This window comes from Empidonax traillii, unplaced genomic scaffold (assembly GCF_003031625.1).
Source record: "Empidonax traillii isolate 1590-97213 ecotype Southwest subspecies unplaced genomic scaffold, ASM303162v1 scaffold17:size2698205, whole genome shotgun sequence".
In the NCBI taxonomy this organism is placed as follows: Eukaryota; Metazoa; Chordata; class Aves; order Passeriformes; family Tyrannidae; genus Empidonax; species Empidonax traillii.
Genome location: NW_020955210.1, coordinates 1,838,130 through 1,859,755, shown reverse-complemented (window position 1 = coordinate 1,859,755; position 21,626 = coordinate 1,838,130).

The window sequence follows — 21,626 nt, the reverse complement described above, 5'->3', positions numbered from 1 at the left end:
CCATACACGTTTAAAGGCTGTCCTGAAGGGAAGCTTTTCTTCCCTTGAAGCAGCAAGTCACTGACATCTGCAGAGGTCTCTGGTCACGTGCATTTGCACATCTCTCATCTCCCGGCACAGTGGGACATGATCCTGCTGAGGATGGGAAGTGTTGATTCAACATAGGTATTTCATGAGAAGGTGGCATAGAATTTGTGCTGGTGTACATATAAGTTATCACAATGCATGATACCTATTTGCATAATGCAAAAAGTAGGAAAAATATACTGAGAAAAGCAGTTTATTGAGAGACCTTTGTGTCACTTCTGAAATCAGATTTTAGCAAAAGGTGATCAGCAGCTCATCCATTCTGCTGTCTCGGAAGAAATCCAGGCTTTGTGCGAAGGAATAGGGAAAATGTTCTGTTCTTTCATTAGCTGTAGCTGCAATTACTGCTTAATTTAACAGACTCTGCCTACTTCAAAGTCCACGCTTCTCCAATTCTGACTGCAGAAAGTCATTGTGTGAGTTATTTCAAATTAATTTGAAACCAGAGTGTGTTGGCTAATAGTATAGTTATAAAATCAGTGAAGGTCTAATTCTGTTATTAAAAATGTAAAGCTTATGTATTATGAATAAAGAGTTCATTCTCTTCCAAAGATATTCCATAAACATAATTTCTAAAAGTATTGCAAACACAGAAAATGTATTTCAGGCATGAATTTAGGGGCAATGATCTGTGCTCTAGAGTGCAAAAATACATTAAACGCCTCGGGTGGAAGGTCATGTTTAAAACTCAGAAGCAGAGAACAAAAACCAGTGACAATTCCTTCGCCTCTGAAAGTCCCTGTTTATAGCTCTGCTGACATTTTGAGCCGCAAAGGGAGCAACTGGAACATCTTTCATTCCCTTGACTTGTTTGCAAATGCTTGAGGGTGGCTCATAGGGAATGTGGTGGCCTGACTGAATCATTCCTTAATTGATATTTTCTCCTAGATATCCAGGGTAAACATTGACCCTAATTACTGGGCACCCTTTATTTCTACAGAAAGGAATGTCAAAGATGTCATAATCCTGGCAAGTAAACGGTGGCACCTGGTGTATAAAAAGTAGCAGTGTCAGAGCACTGATGGTCTTTGCTCTTAAGGCAGCTGCAGAGTGGTGTATGTGCATCTAATAACACAAGGCATTTACATAGGTTTTAAGGAGAGTGCAATTAGTTCCAGCCATAAGCCTTGTGTGTCATTCCTCTTTTTACAGAGGAGCATTTGTCTAGGTGGACCAGCAACTTTTTGAAAGATGACAGCTGGCATCGTATATTGCCTCTAATGCACCAAAGATAAAGAAACTTTAAATTTTAGGTATAATCTCTGTTGAACTAACTAGAGATTTGAAGGCCAAATAAACCTTTCTCCCTTCCAAATTTTTCTCTTATTCCATTTTAGTGTCTGTCATCTGGATGCAGAACCCCACGTATGTCTGTAGGTGTGTATATTTGTTTGTTGCCATTGTTTTATTATACAGCACAACGGAAATTTACTGGATAACTTGTTTGCAAAGTTGATTCATGGTGGAAGAAAGGCAGGTCCTATATTCCCCTTTACAACAACTGTCCTCCAGAATTAAGGGCTATATATTAGAAGGACTGTGTTACTGTAAATGTACTTTTCTGAAGGTACTTTAATAGTGTCTGGTTTGTCATAAGCTAAGGCTTCGATAATGAAAGGGAGCTCCACATGTACTGAGAGCCCTGATTAAGAGAGGAGTACTGTTTGTTACAGTTATGTGGGTACTTGGCTATCATATAAGTTTATTAAATCATATAAAATTTCAATTTACACCATAATATTCTATAAAATATGGAGCACACAAAACTAATAAGTATGCCAGTTTCTTTCATATAGGAATTGTATTGTTGGTTGTGTTAAAGCTGCCATTTTCAGAAGCAAGAGTATTTATGCTAGAATAGTAATTTGCTGTCTCATAGTTAAATTTTGTGGAAGTTAATTGCACATTGAAATAAAATAAATGTGGTATAAAAGTTAGTAAAATGCCAATATAATGTTATATATTGTTGGGATGGTGAGAATATCTGTATGTCTTTATATAGTACATATGTAAGCACTCATATTTGAGTCTCTGTTAATTATGAATATAATTTTTTGGAAATGGAGTGACACTATCCTGATCCAGTGTGTTTGGGCCTTGTTCTGTTGCAGGGAGATGAAGTTACTTGTGTTTAGGCCTTGCTTTCCCTCATACTTCTAATTTGCATAATGTATTATAATGGCTTTTGTAATGTTTGCAGGGTGAAGGTGCAAAGTCAGCCAAAGTTCATTTTTCCCATTGGTATCAGATCTTATTATTTTTTTATACTCTTCTGACAGTTTTCAGTTAAATTAAGCTGATGGTATTCCAATTTGTTTTCTGTTGTTTCATCCTACGTATGCTTTAGGAGACTATAGCTTATTTCTTCTTAGCATGTCAGAAAATACTCAGGACGTACCTAAAGCTTGTAACTGTATTTTAAATTGCTCAGTGGACTGTTTCTTGGAGGTGGAGTTGTACTTCTAGATTTTGAATTGTGAGGAAGAAAATGTCTTTATTTCTTCTTTGCCAGGGGGCCAATCTGAGTTTCAACTTCTCCTGAGTGCTGCTTACTGGCTTCTGTCATTGTTGTCTTTTACCATCATATGCTAGACTTGGCAGGAGTATCCATTTGGTACAGTGAGTGAGTTGAGTGGTACTATCCTAAAAATGCATAGTCAAGAGCTAAGAATGAAGTAAGGCATCCTCTTTTGAGTAAAAGTAAGTAAACAGAGAGGAGGACAGTTCATGAAGAGCACGTTTGCAAATGCTCATTTTGAGGCTGGGGAGAGCTGGACTGGACTTGGATGGAGCAAAGGGTTGTCAGCAATCTTGGAGAAGATGATTCTCTTTAACTGCTTTCAGCGGAGTTGAGTTGGAGACCTGGCCCCAGATGAGATGACAGAGAAGAAAAAGCCATGAAGAAATTATGGTCAAAATTTCAAGAGCAGTTGGGTAGTTTTGCTGTCTCACAGTCAGAATTCAGCAGGTGGGAGGAACTAGAGTTCCTCTTCGCTGCCTGCTGGCTCATGTGTGCAGCTCTGTCTTGCTGGTCCTTTCTTTTGCCTTGTTCTGCTAGCACCATCACTTATTTGTAGGAACACTGGGATTTTGTGTCAATGCTTCTCAAGGTTTTACCCTTGAAGTCCTGCAGACATCCAGAGTACAAATTATCTTTGTGAGCATCAGGAAGAAAACTGAAGAGGGAACAGAAATCCCTATCTTTTGGTTGTCACTCTTGGCTGGAGAATTTGAATGTTGCATAGTCACTCTTGGCTGCAGGAAGAACTATTTTCTTACTGCTTTATTGCCAGTCCTGCCCTTAGATAGCTGTGTATCTTACAGCCACTGTAAGACACAGCCACAGTGTAAGACACTCAAACCTTGTAACACTTATAAACTAATGAGGGTGCAGTGGATTAGTTTGGGATACATCACACAGTTTCTAAAGCGCTTTAGTGTGTCGTTTATGGCTTGTGCTTCATAAGGAATGTATCTTTTTGTATAGCCTGACCATAGCTCACCAACGTTTTGGAGCAGGGTTGAGAATGTTATCATGATTGGCTTGCTAGGTGAAAGGCTTTTCTATTTAGCTTTTAATAGAGCAAAAGTGACTCTAAATTTGTTAATATTCTTTAGGTTATATAGGACAAATTACAGATAAGTGAATAAGTAATGAAATTTGTAATGAGAATTTCTCAAGTATGAAATGTTGGCACAAATTAATTGTGGGATTTTACAGCTATTATAGTTTATACCATAAATGCAAAAATGACTAGGGCTTTTTAATTACAGCAGGAACACACTAAATTTTTATGGAGTGCCATTTTGTTAAAGAGGTACTTTAAACATTAAGAGCAAATGCTATCCGTAACAGTGAGCCCAGATATCTGTCCCACATCAAATAAATATGCTATTGCTATGAAATTGTTCCTCAGATACTGTAACTGGCACAAAGACTAATGAGAAGACTCTTTGCGCACCTTCAGTTTACTGTGTCTTTTTCTCATGGTCATTCTTTTTCTTAATTACTGTGTGTTTGCAAAGGGTCAGAGCAAATCCCTTGGAAAAATATACGGGGCTTTTTAACTTCCCTTTTAAAACAGCACTGTGAATAGCAAAATGTTGGTGTCTCAGTAGAAGTTAATATTATTGTGGAGGGGAGGAGGGAGGATGGCTGGATGCTAATTCTTATTAAATATTTGATGTGTAGAGAAATCTAATACAGTGGAAACTCAGAGAAATCTCATTACTTGGTGGAACACATTGAATACTAAGATAGAGATGACTCAGACTCAAAAACTAACAGGCAGTTTTAGTAAGAAAGCACGTCTGAAGGAATGTCCTGCTGTTCTTTTCCATTAAAATAAGAAATCTACACATAGTCTGTTACCTTGCTTATCTAGATGTTTCTCAGAGCCAAGAATATGTTTTTAAAATGTCACTGCATACTGTATTCCTCCCTGGTGATACTTTAAGCTTTCCCCCTCCTCTTCTCATGCTGCTGCTCTCACAGCTGGCCGGCTGGACAGCAGTGGGTGCCACAGATCCTTGTCTGCTTGCATGAACCTCCAAGGATCCCCCTGAGCCTCTCCTTCCCCAGCCAATAAATATGTTCCACTCTGAGGCTGATGGTTTTGCTTAAGCGCACGAGACTGCAAACTCACGTCCTTTTTCAGTGCCTCTTCAAACACACACCATGTCACAGGCTGCTTCCCCAGTTAAGGTCTCTAATCCATCACTCACAATTCCTTAAGGGGATTAATTAATTTTAAAAATGGTTGTGTTTCTAGGTATGCTAAATGTCCTCCCTCAAGGACAAATGCTCATCTCTCCATTTGCACATCTCTTGATTTGTCTCATTGGAGTGGCGGGTATTATGCCTTGTATTATACAATCCCAAACCCTTGCTTGGGAGGAATTGTAGATGAATTGATCATCAGAGAGCTTGCTCATAATTAGCTGGTATCCTTTTCTTGAAGGTGAGGCTCGCTGGAGTGGAGGCAGCATGCAAATATGCTGCTGTTGCAGCCAGAGGTAGGTAAGAAAGCTCAGAGAAAATGTGCTCTGACAGGGCACTGAGTTGGGACTTAGGAGTCTGGGTTTCTGGTACTCTTGGACTAATGTGTCCTTTTTGACTTCACAACTCATTTCGTTATCTGCAGGTTTTTAATGTAACCTGCTTTGTCAACTGCATTCCAAAGTTATGATAGAAATGGTGACATAAAGACTGGTTATCAGTGCGTTTCTGTCCCTGGGACACTTTCAGAATGAAGTTGTCTAGATGACCACGCTGCTTCTTCAGTGCTTGTTGGTTGCAGGCTGGCAGCTCCTAACTGTGGTTGGAACACATTTCCTTTGCCAGATCAAGACTTTGACCTGAAATTTTGCTTATCCTTCTCTCTTCTAACTGAGAATCTCTCACCAAGAAAGTCTAAACCCTAAGAAGTCCCACTTTTGCACTTGAATGCTTATTTCAGCAATGCCACTAGGGTGGGAAGCTAAGGTAAATTAATACTTGAGTTTAACTTGAAAAAAGGGCACCAAAATCTACCCTGCAAAAAAGGAGTGGGCATCTATGTCCTAATCCTCACCAAATTATAGAGATTTCTGCATGGTCATTTTTGGTAGAGAAGATATTCCTATGCCTCTGTGGTCTAGTAGAACATCCAGTCACCCCAAAGTTCACCGGTCTGCTGCTCTGCCTTGACCGGTTGCACTGGGGCTTCACAGCCTTTTTTCCCCTCTGATCCTGGTCCTACAGCCCATTTCTGTGAATTGTGCAGGACCTACAGTCTGTTCATCCTCCCATGCTAGTTCCGCAGTGTGGAGTGGTTAAATGCTGCCCATTCTGTTTTTCCTACCTTATGCAGTCATTCCTGCATTCTTCTTTCAAAGCCTGGTGACATTCTCCCAAACTTACTTGTTTCATGCTTGTGAAAACAACTCAAGGTTATTTAGGTCTTACCCCTAAAGTTATTTGTCTGAAAGGTTTTTTCATCAGTATGTCGTCATTTCTGTAACTGAAGTTCCTGCAACCCTTCCTCATTTTCCTCCTTTGTTCCTGGTTCCTTAACGTTAAACTTTAAAAAAAAAAAAAAAAAAAAAAAAAAAGAGAGAGAGAGAGAGAACAAAACCATACCTAGTATTGCTTATCTTTGATCTGGGTGTAAAGAAGGGGTTGGGTGTGAAGGTTGGCTGAAGCTGCTGGAGGTGCCTCTGATTGAATTTGGTCTGGGCCAGCTGTACTGGTCAGCCAGGGGGGTTGTACCTGCTTCGAATAAGTCCTCTGCTCTTTTCGGTGCTGTGAGACGTGATACCACAATACAATAAGACCCTGAAACAATAGGGCTAGGATTAATCTAGTTGAATAACATAAAGAAGCTAAGCAATAAGAAAAGATCTAAACAAAAAGTCGCATCTAGATTACATTTGTGTTTGCATTTTCATTGGTGGAAAAGTGTACCTCATCAGCCAACTCCTGAAGGATCTTACTCCTTTCCATATAAGTATAAGGGAAGAATACATGTTCTTGGCAAGTTACATTAAAATACAAAGAAGACATGTTTGCTGAAATGCTCTCATTGCAAATGAAGAGCTTTATGTTTACACAAAACCCACTCTTGGAAAAAATTAATTTTGCTAATGAGATATTCCCATATCTCATGGGGAGGTTTTCAATGCTAAGGCACTGTTTCAGATCCAGCACAGAGCTACAATAAAAAGCAAAAGCAGCTATCTCAAAGGATTCAATGGCTGAGCTGGCTCTCCAGTAGCAGGATCTGCACAGCACACCCACCACATACGGTGGCAGTGATGCACAGAGTCAAAATGACCAGCGGTGCTGCATGAGCACCATGGAAATTAGGCACTATTAATGAAAGCTCAGGTTGTTGTGTATATATTTCTGCTTTCATATCTGAAGTAGCTCCCAGACTTATTGCTAATGAGGGAACTGACATGTCCCAGAGCCCTCTAATTGCCCGTGGATTTTCCTCAGGAGTCCTGGGATCACCCAGCTGGTTATAACAGACTAGATGGCCTACTATGTACCAGAGCCATCAGAGGTACAGTGGATGGGCCCACTGACTTGCAAATATATTGCAATGCAGCATGAGAGATTTTAAGTACAGCAATCCTAGTCCCAAAGTGACTTGATTTGCTTGCTTTGGCTACCTTTGCCAACACAAAGCCTTGAAACTTTGACCTGAGATGTTTAATCAGACTAGCCCCTTTCCCTGGCTAAATTTGGCTGGCCACATTTGAATGTCAAGGACTAAGTAGGCTTGACCATACAGCAGCGAAGTTCCAGGACAGGTTTTGAGTGTATTTAGAAGGCAAACATTTGTTCTACTGCTGCCTTGCTGAACTGTTCCATGGAGAACCCTCTCAACCCAGCTGCTGGTGCCTTTCGTAGATACCAATTAAATTTTTATATGATGTTTTATAACCATAAATATACTCTGCAGACTTGCACATAATTCCTCTGCTACTTTAGCTGTTTTTCAAAGCCCTTTTCAGCAGGCTTATCTTTGTTTTGCTTGTGCTGATTAAAAGGCAAGATATATTTTTAATAGGGTAAGTAGTACCAGAGAGCACACTTCACATAAAAGAAAGAGAAATGCAGACAAACCTTTGTTATCCAAGTTGAGTCAAAGAAATTGAATTAATTCAGCTAACAAAGGTTTCAAATAATTAATGGGATTTTCAGACTACTGAATACATCAGGGACCCTGAGTTTGTTTTCAGCAAACAGGATTTTCAAATGATCAAACCTCTAAATGCAGGTAAGAAAAGAGGATATGAGATGATCTACAAAAAAGCTAAAAGGCTAAAAATTGGAACTTGAAATTAAAGATTTCTCTAGAAGTGTTTCTGAGACTCAATAGGCCAAAAGTAGCCTTGAGGCAGTCAATAAGAGCAGTGCCATCATTCTGGGCAGACCCCATCGTGAATGTACCAGCACAGTTGAACAGTTTCACGGAGATCCTGATTTTATGTAAAGGTTCTTCCACTATTCCTTTTTTTTTTTTTTTTTTTTTTTTTTTTTTTTTTTTTTTTTTTTTTTTTTTTTTTTTTTTTTTTTTTTTTTTTTTTTTTTTTTTTTTTTTAATGCAGCTTATTTCTCTCTCTGGACTGCTTTTTTCCCCACAAATAATTCTTAATTGTTTGTTTTCCCTGCAAACAGTGAAGAGAGCCATATTGCACCATAAAAGTAATGTCATGTGGGTTCTCATCTCATCAGCTCTCCATGACTGCTGAGTCATGCCTGGGTAGTTTTCAAGTGCCGCTACAGTATTAGAAGACATTTTACAGGAGTCCTAATGATTTATTGGAAAGGGGGCATCTTTTCCCATATCACATAGGCCCTCTGGTTTTGAGGTTCATTGCTATGGATGGGAGGAGATCTGGTTGTGACCACCAGGGAGGACAGAGACCTGATCCATTGTTTTAGGAAGGGTATAGGAGAACCCTTGGCCTGTCCATACTGATGGGTGGTCACAACACCTTACCAGAAGACTGCAGTGGCCTGGAGAAGGAAAGATGGTTGTGATGGTAAGAGCAGCTGCTATGTACAGATGAACTGTATCAGGGGAAGGAAATCATTGGTTCCAAAATGATAAAGTGGGCTTTAATTGTCCACATCCCAATGCCTAGGGGAGTACTGCCAGGGAAACTAGAACAGACGGAAATGCTGCTGACATTAGAATAATGTGCTGCATGTGAAACCACTGCAGAAATAGTTAAATGGTGCCTTTGCCAAGGCCGCAGAGTGAAATGTTACTACACCATGGGGTGGATTAAAATATGCATTTTCTCCTAATTGAGCACAGCGGACTCAGCTGGAGGTCCTGTCAGGAGAAGAGGAATAATTTGTCACAGCTAGAAATGTATAACTTGACAGAACATCTATTAGACAGTACAGTAAAAAATAAAGTAGGACTTGTGCAGGTTTTCTTTATGCTCCAAACTGTTTGGTATAGGCACCCACATGCTATAAAGTAAATTTCAAACTCATTGGCAGTGGACCAACCTGGTTGTACCAGGCTCACTACCCTCATGGCTATCATATCATCATGAGAAGAAAGTTAAATTTTTTTTTGTTAGAAAGGCCCCATAAATGGCAACCATTGTCTCCCCACAGTGTATTTAAGTGGGTAGAGCCAACAGAGCTCTATAACAGTTTCTTTCATCACTCTTGGAGAAAGCATTTATAGGGATAGGAAAGTAGAGCCACGAGGATATAGGTAAGCTCAGTAAAGATAGCCCACCAAAACCCACATTTTTTCACATTTGGTGAGTAGTTGGTTGTGAGAAGTGTAAAAATGGGCTCCATGAAGACATCTAGAGAACATGGCTTCTCCCCAAACTGTGAATTTTTTCTAGTCATTTCTTTCTTCATGTCATTTATATATATATATATGCATATACATGTATACATGTATATGTATATATAACATTTTCAAGGGGATCTGTCCTGACTTGACTGTAGCTTTTTGCTGTCTCAGTTAATCAGCTCCCAGCCCAGGTGGGTCTGCCAAGCCCAAAGCCCAAACCCAGTCCTGACCAGAAATATGCTGTAGCCTGCAGCAGGCATTGTGTGTGTCAACTTCTGGGTTTAGAGATGAAAACTACTCCACTTTGTCCTCGCCCTGCAGTCTCTGTAGTCTTTTGGGTAGTTGGGTGATGCACAGAAGTCAAAACTTTAGCTCTGGTCACCGTTTTGCAGCACTTCACAGAACCCCATGTCAAATCTACAGGTCAGCTCCCAGGACTGGACACCCCAGAAGCAACCTGTCACATCCATCCAAGAGGCTGTGTGGTAGCTAAAACCAAGTAACTTCTATTCAGGCACATGCTTTTTATCTCCCTGAAAGGAAGAGCTCTGACTGACAGGGTAATTCATCATTTACCTGATGCACGAAGAAGTCGCCTGAAGGAGCAGAGCCACACACATTATTTTCACACTGGTGGAGGCGTATGCCCTGTGTGACATTCAATGTTTTTAAAAGTTTCTGTAACCCTAACAAAGAAATTCTGGATTCTATAGGAAGATATCATTGGGAATATTTGTCATGAGCCATAGCATGTTGATGTGACACAATGGGCAGCCATTTTCAGCACATGCATAGCAGTGGTAGGAGAAACAACTGAACTGGGAAAACCCCAGTGACACTGGAAGGTAGCACTGGAGAGATCAGGGGACTGGTAAAGAACTACAGAGGATCCCCATGCCTTCCATATATAGTGCAGATTGTTGCTGCCCATATAATTTGCTTTTCAATGAGGTCACAGGACTACTCTGAGCACTGGGATACTGTCTGAGTAATTCCTACCCACCACAGTAGGGGGACCTGGTGCTCTATAGTGCCTTCACCAACCCCAGCCCCTCAGTGGCATTAGCATGAAAAATTGACTCAGGCTCTACAGGTCACCCTGAATCCTTCCCAGAGAGATCAGGTATGCCATGGTGACAGGAGCTGTTCTTAGATTGCACTTGCCCTGTCTGCAGCCAGACACTTGATTTTGATTCTTGCATTTGGCCATGGATTCCAAATTCCAAGCAGCATCTGGTGAAGTAAAGACAACACTCACCAAATTCCCATCATCATGCTCAGAATGCTTTAATTATAACTGCTGAAGTCAATGGTGTATGGCATGATACGCCAGGTCTCAGCAACCTCATAGGAGGAAGCCCGAATATCCCCTGCCTGCCACAGTGATAGCAGTAGGTGCTGTTACATTTTGGTGTGCTCAGTGTAAAAAGTAGTTGAGGCCCCAAACTGTGTTTTTTAAAAATTTTTGTAGTTATTACAGTCTCATCCAGAAACTTGGGTCAAAGCCCAATGCCTCCTTGTTTTAGTGACTGTAAAAACACAGTATAAAACCATCCCTATCTCATAATATTACAGGGGCTAATGGTCACTCAGTGATTCCTTCTGTCTGCACTCACAGTACAGTACTGGGATTGCGTTGTGGGAAATGTGTGCTGCTTCTTCCTACTTGCATTGTATTTGTTCTGCAAAGGCCAGCTTCAAGCTCTTACTTTTCCTAAGCATCATAGGATGATATGTGTTGGAAGGGACATTAAAGATCATGTTGTTCCAACCACCCTGCCATGGGCAGAGACACCTTCCACTAAGACCAAGTTGCTCAAAGCCCCATCCAACCTGCCCTTAAACATTTTCAGGGATGAGGCATCCACAGATTCTCTGCGCAACTAATTCCAGTGCCTTACCATCTTCACAGAAAAGGATTTCTTTCTAATATCTCATCTAAACCTACGCTTTTTCAGTTTAAAGCCATTACCCCTTGTCCTATCACTACATGCCTTTACTGGGATAATCATTATATATACATATCTTCACCCCTTCTTTACCTCTTTTTCACTCCTCACCTATTTCTACCAACTCTACTCTCTCCAAGGCCATTTAACAGCCACTATGAAATAGAAATAAAAGCTTATGCAGTTCCTGTAGTCAAAATTAGTTTGGTATGGTCAGATGATTTACGTTGCTGTTGACACCTCTGGGTGAGTAAATGCCCAGAGTGAAGATGTGGAACCAAGCCACCCACATTTCCTCACATCCAGTGCCGTGCAAAGGAAAACAGATGCGCCTAACTCATTTGCAGTCACATGGAACACGGTAGGTTCATAGACTGCACAGATATTTCCAGAAAAGGTGAGATCCAGTCAGTCTTGGAAGAGGATATGCTGCTTTTTGCTGAGCAGATCTTGGTAAAAATTGAGTTTCACTGGAATCACTGGAAGAGAAGGCCAGTGAAAAATGCCACAAAAGCAATATTTGTATTTGTTTGTCACTGCATTAATTTATTTTACTGTACATTTGCTGTGTGCTTCTTTGACGGGATCTGCCCCAGAGAGTCTTACCCAGTTTTAATTCAATCTTGGACTTCTTGACGTTAAATAAATTTTTCTTTGCTGATCATTCCTTATTTTTTTGTCTCCTTCCTTGTCCTTTTTTGTGAGTGGTGTTTGTCCTACTCCACAATGATTTCCCCTCCTTGCTGTGTGTAGCGAGGGTGGGAAGGGGGTGCAAATTTATTGGCATTTTTTGTACCCTTGAGGACAGTCCTTGCTACATTCCGTCCTTGCTACATTCCTTCCTTGAGGAAGTCCTTGCTACATTCAAATCCCAGAGGTCTTAAGACTTCCTGGCTTGCTCAACATTTCATGTTCAAAATCACATATCATGGGTCTAGGCCTCTTTTTGTCCTTCTGCTTATTTAAAATGTAATCATCTCAAGGTCATTTAGACCAAGCTTCAATGCCACAAGCAGCTACCTTGCAGTGTTTTGGTACTTACCAGAACTGTATCTAATGTCATGTTGCTCTAAAGGCCTGGGACTACTTGCTGTAGAAATTTGTCCCTTTCATGCAAAGATAGTTTGTCCTTCAGTATTTAGAAGCCTTGCTTACTGCATGGTGAAGTTGAAATTCTTCTAATGATGCATTCCCTTAGCTTCTTGTAGTGAGATGGTGATCTCCATCCATAACAAAATTCAGCCATCTGAGTGAGTGACAGACCCTATTTTAATTCCCATAGATCCTCTTTTTCAGGCTTCTCAAAAGTGGTTTTTGACTTAGCCTGTTTCTGGGTTTTACTGAAGCAATCAATTCTTATTTCTTTTCAGTCTACTTCATCAGTTAATGAGAATTGCTACCTCACTGCCTTTTACCTTTTCTTCTTTTTTTAATAATGCATATCTTTCAATGCCTGTGTTTGAGGCAAGATTACTATTCCAATGTGTTTCTATTGTTTTTATAATATCCTTTTCTTCTGTTCTGCACCAGAGATTCTGCTTCCTATATGTATCTGGTCTTAATGCACAGCATTTCTCTTGATTTTCTCTGTTTTAATCCAGTTTTAAGTAGCAAATTTCATTCTATATATCACACAAACATTTATTCCTCTCCTCAATATTATTCCCGTATTCTCTTGCTGCCTATTCCTCTCCCCTTCCGTGTCCTATTACCCATTGCAATAATCTCATTTATCTGATTTTTCTTTTTTGCCTTGCATTAGAATCAGGCATGGAGAATGTCTCCCAACTCTCTCCCCTTTGTTTCTAGTTTAAGGTTCTTATCAATTGTGTGACTGCACATGGAGTTATCCACATGGAGTTCATTCCGAAGAGTAGTCCTCATGCTGTGAACCCCTTTTTGTGTGGTCACACCCCCCAGAACTTGTTCATAGCACTGGCCCATAAACCATCATCTTATCTTACCTCTAGAGTCCTGCCTTTGCTCTTTGGCTACTGAGGGGCTCCTGTAGCTTCATTCATTTCTGCATTTTCACCAGAAAGCCATCTCTGATCACCTCTGATGTGACTATGGCAGTGCCACCCGGCCAACCGCAAAGGACAGCCAGTCAATTGTCTTTCTTTCTAATCAGGATCTTTTCCAGCTCTATTGCACACCCTTGAGCCAAGCTGCCCGTACTCATTCTCTTGTCTAAATCTGGTTTTGACAACAGTCTTCCCAAGTACTCTTAATACAAATCACTGGTCACAAAGACCTTTCTCTTCTTAATGTGAGCCTATGGAGTCCTCTGTCTTTTCTTTTTCCATATAGCATCCTATGGATCATCCATATTCTTTCTTTGACTGCTGCCTCTTTGTCCTTTCTCTTGGGGCTGAATCACTTGCTTGTCCTCTCATAATTTGTCTGTTCATACTCCTTTTTTTTCCAGTAAAGCAAACCTGTGCCTCCTTGCTTCTCTATTAACTGATCTTTTCCTCTATTTCTTCTTCCATTGTCTCGCCTTCCACATGCACCATCATGAATATCTTGCTCAGAAGTTATGTGGAGTCTGACATTTCTTATCTCCCTTACTTATTTAAACACCCTTCAGAGATCCATCCACATCTCAATATTACAATACACACCTGCTTGAGTTTTGGAAAATCGGTTTGCAGTCTCTTCCTCCTAGCACACACCAGAACTGCATTCCCTCTCCAGCCAGCTGGAGACATCTACCAGCAGAACTGCAGATGGGAAGCCAAGGTCAAAGCTGGTCTACTCAGTCAGGAGTGCACTTCAGAGATGTGCTGGTGGGGGCGGGAGGCAGGAGGGAGTCTTGTGCTTTCCCTTTGCTGTGTTAATCGTTTCCATGCTAGCGGGAATAAAAAGTAGTAAAAGTTTATTCTGGGCACTAAATCAAACAAATGTGCTATATGCACAGTTTAGGAATTAAAAATCTAGTAATACATCTTGAAAATGTTTTTAAAAATATTCCACTTAGTGCCATTACAGGATATGAATTATTTTACAGATTTGGGTTCCCCTCTGTTATTAAACACATTTGCTTGATTCTAAGAAGCCTGGTTTTGATTCCTTTAATCCTGTTATCTGTTTTCTGCATCATTACAGTGGATAGTACAGGAGTTGCATCTCACATTCGGAACTTGCGATTATGGCTTTGGGTAGGAGCAGCAGCAAATCCTGCTCCCATTCACAAAAGTGTAACAAAACACAGAAGAAATACTGACAGAAGGCATGTAGTCAAGGGAACTGGTCTACAGTATAACAACAACAACAACAACAACAATAATAATATAAAATATGAATGACATTACTACTTTTCAGGTTGTTTCAATAGTGAAATATTTAAGTGAGATAGTTAAGTGATATTTACTTATGTGGTAAATATTACATGCATTCTAACCTGAGAAGAATCAGCAAAATGTGCAATTTTCTCCTTTCACTTTTTTCTTTCTGGTATTTTTACTTTCCTCCCTCTTCTTCCCTCCTCCCTTTTACTCCCCCCTTGCAACAATAAGCAGTTTGATTGTTAGAGGCTTGTTTTATCTTTCTACTTGTGCATGTGTGTATTTTTAAATGACTAGTTCTCACTTTACACCACACTTGAATTACACAAAGAAATCATCCTACTTAAAAGAACACAAAAGAATTTTCCGAGGGAAGTATTTGAAGAGGGATTTGTCAAATTAAAGAAAGACCATTGTTAAAGGTTTTCTTCTCTGGTATAGTTTCAGTTCTGAAGAGAATATAAATTTAGACTCCAAGCAGTACGAACGGTTTCATGTGGCAAATCGAGTCCTACATTTGGAGAAGAGATTTGTATTGAGGAACTGGCCTAAAGAGCTTTTAAAAAATCCTGACTGCTTTATTTCTTTCTTCCAAGAATATGCTTTTTGATGCTATGTTTTGTAATGGTGCTTACCTTTAAGGGACAGAATACACCAAATGGCACCTCTAAGTCAAGCAGCTTTTCTTGGTGCAGTCTGATAAGGATCCCAAGCCAAGTGTAGTTCATATGCAATGGAAAGCTCTTTTTGCACAAGCAAGGACAAGGGTGGCCTGAGCTTGAGATACCTGCAATAATCACATGGCAAATTCTTGCTGCCTGGATCCAGTGGCAGTCCAAGACTGAGAACTCTGGAGGTTGCTGCCATTAAAGGGAGAAATTCATGGGAACTATAATATTTTAGGCAACCTGTGTACTTACATGGAAACCAGCCTCTCTTCCTCAAGAGGCAAATTAAAAAACAGGAGAGGGCACCTGTAAGGGTCAAATGCACCCAGGTACTGCCAAAATAGCAGATTTAGGAGAATTTATTTCCAAAGTCAAGAACACTTAACATCTTGGCACAAATCTGCACTGGGCCTAGGAAAAGACACGTGCCCTATTCTTCTTAGGGCTTTTATCCTCCCTGGCCCCCTCACTGTGGGGCCTTCAGACATGTCTGCAAGAACTATCTTGTCTCATACCCAGGAATCAGCTCCTCTGGAATGCAGGAGGAGAAAGCATCTAAAACTGTCTCTGTGAAAGATGCCTTTTTCCAGGCAGGAAAGCTTTCTTAAGTGAAACTGTCTAATCTCCCTGCAGTAAAATCTTCTGGAAGGGTCTTCTACACTTACAGCATCTAAGTTTGGGTCCTGCACCTGGGTCACAACAGCCCCATGCAGTGTTCCACACTTGGGGCAGCATGGCTGCAAAGCTGTATGATAGGAAAGGATGGGGGAGTGCTCATCAACAGCCAGCTGAACATGAGCCAGCAGTGTGTCCAGAAGGCCAGTGGCATCCTGACCTGTATCAGAACTAGTATGGCCAGCAGGACTGTGGAGTCAAGGGCAGAGAAAAAATGTCTTGAATCCTTGTCTCCAGCACCACTGTGCCTCATCTGTGTGGGCTGCCTGGGCAGCGAGGGGGCTGCGTGGCCAGAAGGGACCCATGAAGCTGTGTAGGAGGATGGATTCTGTTTCTGAGCTGATCTTAGGGATAATCTACATATCATTAAAACTCCCGTGCCATCTGAATGCATAATGGTACTTTATCAACTAAAACTTCTTTATTTAATCAGTTGATTTAATTATGAGCTAGTTAATTGAAAAATTCATGGTACAAGTTCTGAAGGTCAAAATACTCAGAAGTTCAAAGAAGACTGCGGCATTTGTTTCACTTGAGCTGTGACATGCAGTACTGAGTTACAGAAATCTGCTCTGATTCAAACTGGCAAACTGAGATCTTGGCACTAAACAACTGTAATACCAAACAAGAAGACAATTCAATCCATTCATGAGATGTGAATGTATCTACTGCCAGCTGTGGTTATTCTGTGATTGATTTATCTGTATGTTGTGGTTTCCCAAAGATCCAAGTAGTAACTACTCTTGCAGAAATGCCTTTAGCACTGTCCTGTCAACCCTTTTAGCCCTCTCAGGGACATGCCTGTGTCTGAGGAAAGTGCTGTATTGCTTGACCAGCAAACTGTGGTTATCTCTGGATGGGAGATCCTCACATGGTGAGGGCAACAAGAGCTCAAGATTCCCACCCCTGGGTCACTATTTTTCACTGCATGAAGGTTTTTTAAGAAGTTGCAGAGGCCAAGTGGCCTAGTTAATAATCTGGAAATAATCTGGATTTAGGAACTGCTAGGTGTTGCAAACACTCGTTTCCCTCCCAAAAGAGCACCACAGAGCCAGGGACCACTAGAATCTTGCTTGAGATCCTTACTGTTTGTCCAAAATGTGTGATCAGAGCAGGCTGAGAGCAGCATCTTTGTGTTCACACCTCTGTTGTATGCCACCCAGACCTTGGGTGCACAGAGACCTCAATATCCCCTCTTATGGGAATACCTTGTGTATTGGCAAACTCTGGGCCACTGCAGGCTTTTTGTTTTCATCCCTTCACGACAGAATTTTGCCCTTCTTATCTCAGAAGGAATGCCTGCTGGATTAGCTGGGGAAAAAAAAAAAAAAANGGATGTTGCCTGTGAGAAGAATTAAATGAATAAATAATAACTATAAAGTAATTTAATCCTGTTAAAAACTATTCAGGAGGCTTGGTTTCAGAGACTGCACTTCAGAGACTTTGGCTTTATCCAGTTGTTTACTGGAAGACTCATTTTTTTCTCTTATTGACCAGCACTAACAGCTCACAAACTCCCCACAGATAACGAGCAGGGACGGGCCCCTGCTAGGCACTGCTGAGAAATGTTCTGGGAAACCTGAGAGCTTGCAAGAGAGGTCCAAGGACCAGTTTTCTTAAGTGCTGCTGTGCTATTAAGAGTGTGTAGCCCTACTGCAGAGCTGCTCTGAGATGTTTTTCTCTCCGAAGGTTTCCAGTTAGAAGCTGTCATGATGCAAGTTGAACAAGACTTGGTACAAATAGTAGTTTCCACACAAAGCTTGCACCAAGGTCCAGCTGTCACTTTTGGGGATACTTCAGCTCTTACATACCCAAACTCTTTGCAGGACTCTCTTTGCATTTCAGACTCATGCCTTAGGAGCTGTAAACATGAGTCAGGATGTTTCTAACATTCCTATTGGGGATTTATTGACAATCTCCACTCATCTTTCATCAAGGTTTATGCCCCTGGGGCATTGCTGAGCCAGACAATGAGTATAGTCCTTTCAAAGCACCTAACTTGCTAAACCCCAGACAAAGCAGATACACCTTTAGAAGAGGTGTGCTGCTGAAACACTAGCTCTGTGACACAGGACATACAGATTCCAAGTTTTTTTGGTAGAGCTTTGCAGAGCATATGGAGAACCAGTTTTCAAACCCTTATGTAGAGCTACAGCAGCAATGCTGCATGCAAACAGCAGGAATGCAAGAAGACCACTGCTGACACTTGCCTGAGACCAGCTGCAATTGTTACCCAGTATTTAGTGATGATGGTGTGTTTGGCACGCATGAGCATGTGACCATTGTAGGATCCTGTGGCTAAAATATAAACATTTATTTTCTCCATAATTAATGTAAAATTTCCCCTCAGGGCAATTTTGCAGGACTAAGAGCTGGACTCGATGATCCTTGTGGGCCCCTTCCAACTCAGCATATTCTGCGATTCTATGTGATTCAGCATCAAGGGATGTTGTATTGGGCAGTTACTGTCTGCACTTTTAAAAGATCATTCTTGCCCATCATTCAACAATAAAATAGGAACCTTTGATCTCTCCTATGTCATTTCTGACAATTGGTCTAATGAGGCAGCAGAAAGAAAAGAATAAAGTAACAGCAATACAGTGACATAGTTTTCACATTTTGCTCAGGTTTCCTGTCTCCCATTATAGCCTTTTATGAGAAGTGCAAAACACATGAAAATTCAGAAGGCATTATTTGAAACAATAAGTGAGTCTAGGTAATAAGGTAGTGCATGCCCAAAAGCAAGGAAAATAATTGTTTTTCAATCTAATGTTGTATTTATCACTCCTGGGATGAAAATGCAGCTAATACATGTTTCAAGTGTAAGTTCAAAATATTAATGTGCAACCAAGCAAAGGTTTATTTTCTCACTCTCCATCTGTTTCTGTCGAGGTTACATTGTTGTTTTTCTACATTTTGTGGTTGCATTATCTTAATAAATGATTAGTTGTGAGATATTATTCCCCTTTAAACATATGACAGCAAAACAAGTTTTTAATAAAGTGTTTTGAAAAAGCAACAGACTGAAAAAAAAAACGGGCAAGAGTTCAAATTGGTAATGAACTGAATATGCCTCTAATTATATTGAATTTACAAGTAATAGGACGAAGCAACAGTAGAAATTACTTCTGACTGAAATTTATTGCCTTAAGGCTGCAAATGCTCCCCTCAAACTTCCGGAGACTAAATAAAATTGCTGTATCAGTATTTGTTTTAAATACCAGTCACTTCAAATCTCAAAATGCAGGACTGTGGGCTAAGCCATCCTGAAAACAGACACTCCAAAAAATATGTCACAAAAGCTAAGATTTTTCTCAAGATAAGATTTATTTTTGAACTTTAGTTTACATGTAATGTTTGGTGTAAGCTGGTCTGGCTGTATGCAATATCAGGCTCGGTGTACATCTAAACCCACATTTTTAAACTGGGATTCAGCTGTGCCAATCTAGATGAGGCTCATCACAGAACTAAATCTCTATGCCCCATGTCAGCAATTTAAGACTCAATCTTAATCTTTGCATGAAGTCATTTTGTATCAAATGTATAAATAATTAATGTGCTGTGTATGGAAGCACTATCAGATTAATTCCTTTAATAACAAAAATCCATAGATAAATAGAGGTTGGTCAGCAAAGTGACCTTTTATCTTTTTTTTAAGTGACCTTCAATTAAGTCCTGCATTGACCAGAATGACCATTAATCATTTTGATCAGATTGCTGAGAGAATTACTGAGTGAAGTCAGTTGAGTCATCTCAGTTTACTTTCTATGGGGAAGAGGCACGGGGTTTGTATCATGCAGACAATACAATAAGCCTGCGGTTGGTTTCTGCAGGTCAAGGCTGATACATATTTGTGGAGCAGCATGGACCTTGTCTATCTGCAGTGCTCTTGAACCTACCGCAGATAAATAAAGGATTTCTTCTCCCAGCTTGGGTAACCTTAGGTTTTGTGCCATAAATAGATTTTCAAACGTCTTTAGAGCTAGAAGGGGAAGGGGTTTGTTTGCAGGTCAAGCAGAATAAACAAGACTGTCTCAAAGTTTTTTCTGGAGTTTAAATATGCTTGTACACCACAGAGAAGGAAAATACAGGTTTCATGCCTATCTCTGTGGCTGCTGTTACTCAGCGGATATCAGCACAGTATGAATAAAGACACAACTGGAGAGAAAACAGTAAAAGACATTTAAAAAGTTGTCAGACCAGCTATTAGGTTAAGTAACATTCGCTATAACCTCAGCTTCATGGATCAGCTTTCCTGATGAGATCACAGCAGGTTAACGCAGGAGAGACGCAGAACCAGAATCTTGAGTCAGAAATGGAGAAGTCCATCATATCAAAGAACAGCAGAGTTCCTGACATAATGAAACTGTGTTCATCAGATATATTTCACTTTTTCCATGCTGAGGACAATATTTTGGCAGTACTACAGGGAATGAAAAGGATGATGTGCGCAGTTCATCATGTCAGTATCTTGATTCTCGTGTGGCATAAATGATAAAAAAATTGAGTGTTTCCAGGATCTGTCTTTTTGGGTCTACATCTTACTGGTCCAAGCTAGAACGTGTCACTACCACGAAACCCAAGATCTTGTCTGAGAAAAGTGCTGAATCAATAGAATGGAAAAATGGCAGAAGGAATAGGAAAACTGCTGCCCAAGAGTCACGTATTTGTGGCAAGAGTTATCACAAAACATAGACAGAAACCCAGCTCTCTTATCACTGAAGTGAAGCTTCCAAACTCCCTAAGGAAAACTTTCAGCTACAGCAAAGCTTCAACTACAGCAGAAATGATCTGTTCACCTCCCTGCTGACATATCTTCCACCTTCTAGGCTACATCCCCCCTTCCCAACATTTCCAGATGACATACCTTTGGGTTTGTGCTCTATATGATGTGGTAATGGATCAGTCCTCCTAGAACAACATACATGGGAACTAGTTGGTATGATTTATCTTTAACTTGTCAGGTTTCACCTATCTGAGTTGTCCCCTCATGTTTCACCTCCAACACACCTGCATGTTGAGCATTTGTGTAGCATTGGGCACCTACAGCTTTAACATGACCAAAAAGTGGAGTGCTTCTGCAAGAAGGATGTGATGGTTGAGTGTGCTGCCTTCTCTAGGAAAGGGGTCTAAAGTGTTTTCTAACAACTGTCATAGCTCTTCTGTACAAGAAGTGTTTATACTAATTGCAGTATGGGTTTTTTCCCATTGAACTGTTACTTAAGTACCTTACCTTCCACAGGCCTATGAGTTTTCTTTCTCATTTCAAACTGAAAGTTTCCAAGACCTTTTCTGGTTTATCTTCTGACAAGTTCACTACATCCTAAAAGGATTTCATCTTGTCTTGTAAGAACAACTTTTTCTTGACCCCTTTCTTTGCCATCCTGACTGCTGTGTCAATAATAGGGATAACTCCCACTACACACCTGCTACAAACATCACCTAAACATACAAAAAGTGATGTAAGCAAAAAAGTTTTGAACTCTGGCTGATACTAAATTATTTAAAAGCCATCCCAAATAGCTGTGCACTACCTCTGTGTGAACACAGGACAATCTGTGGCAGGGCCACTTCCCATCTCTGCCGAACAGCACAATGGTGAGCCAAAACCCTGCAGCTATGTTCTGTCAGCAAAGGTGCTTC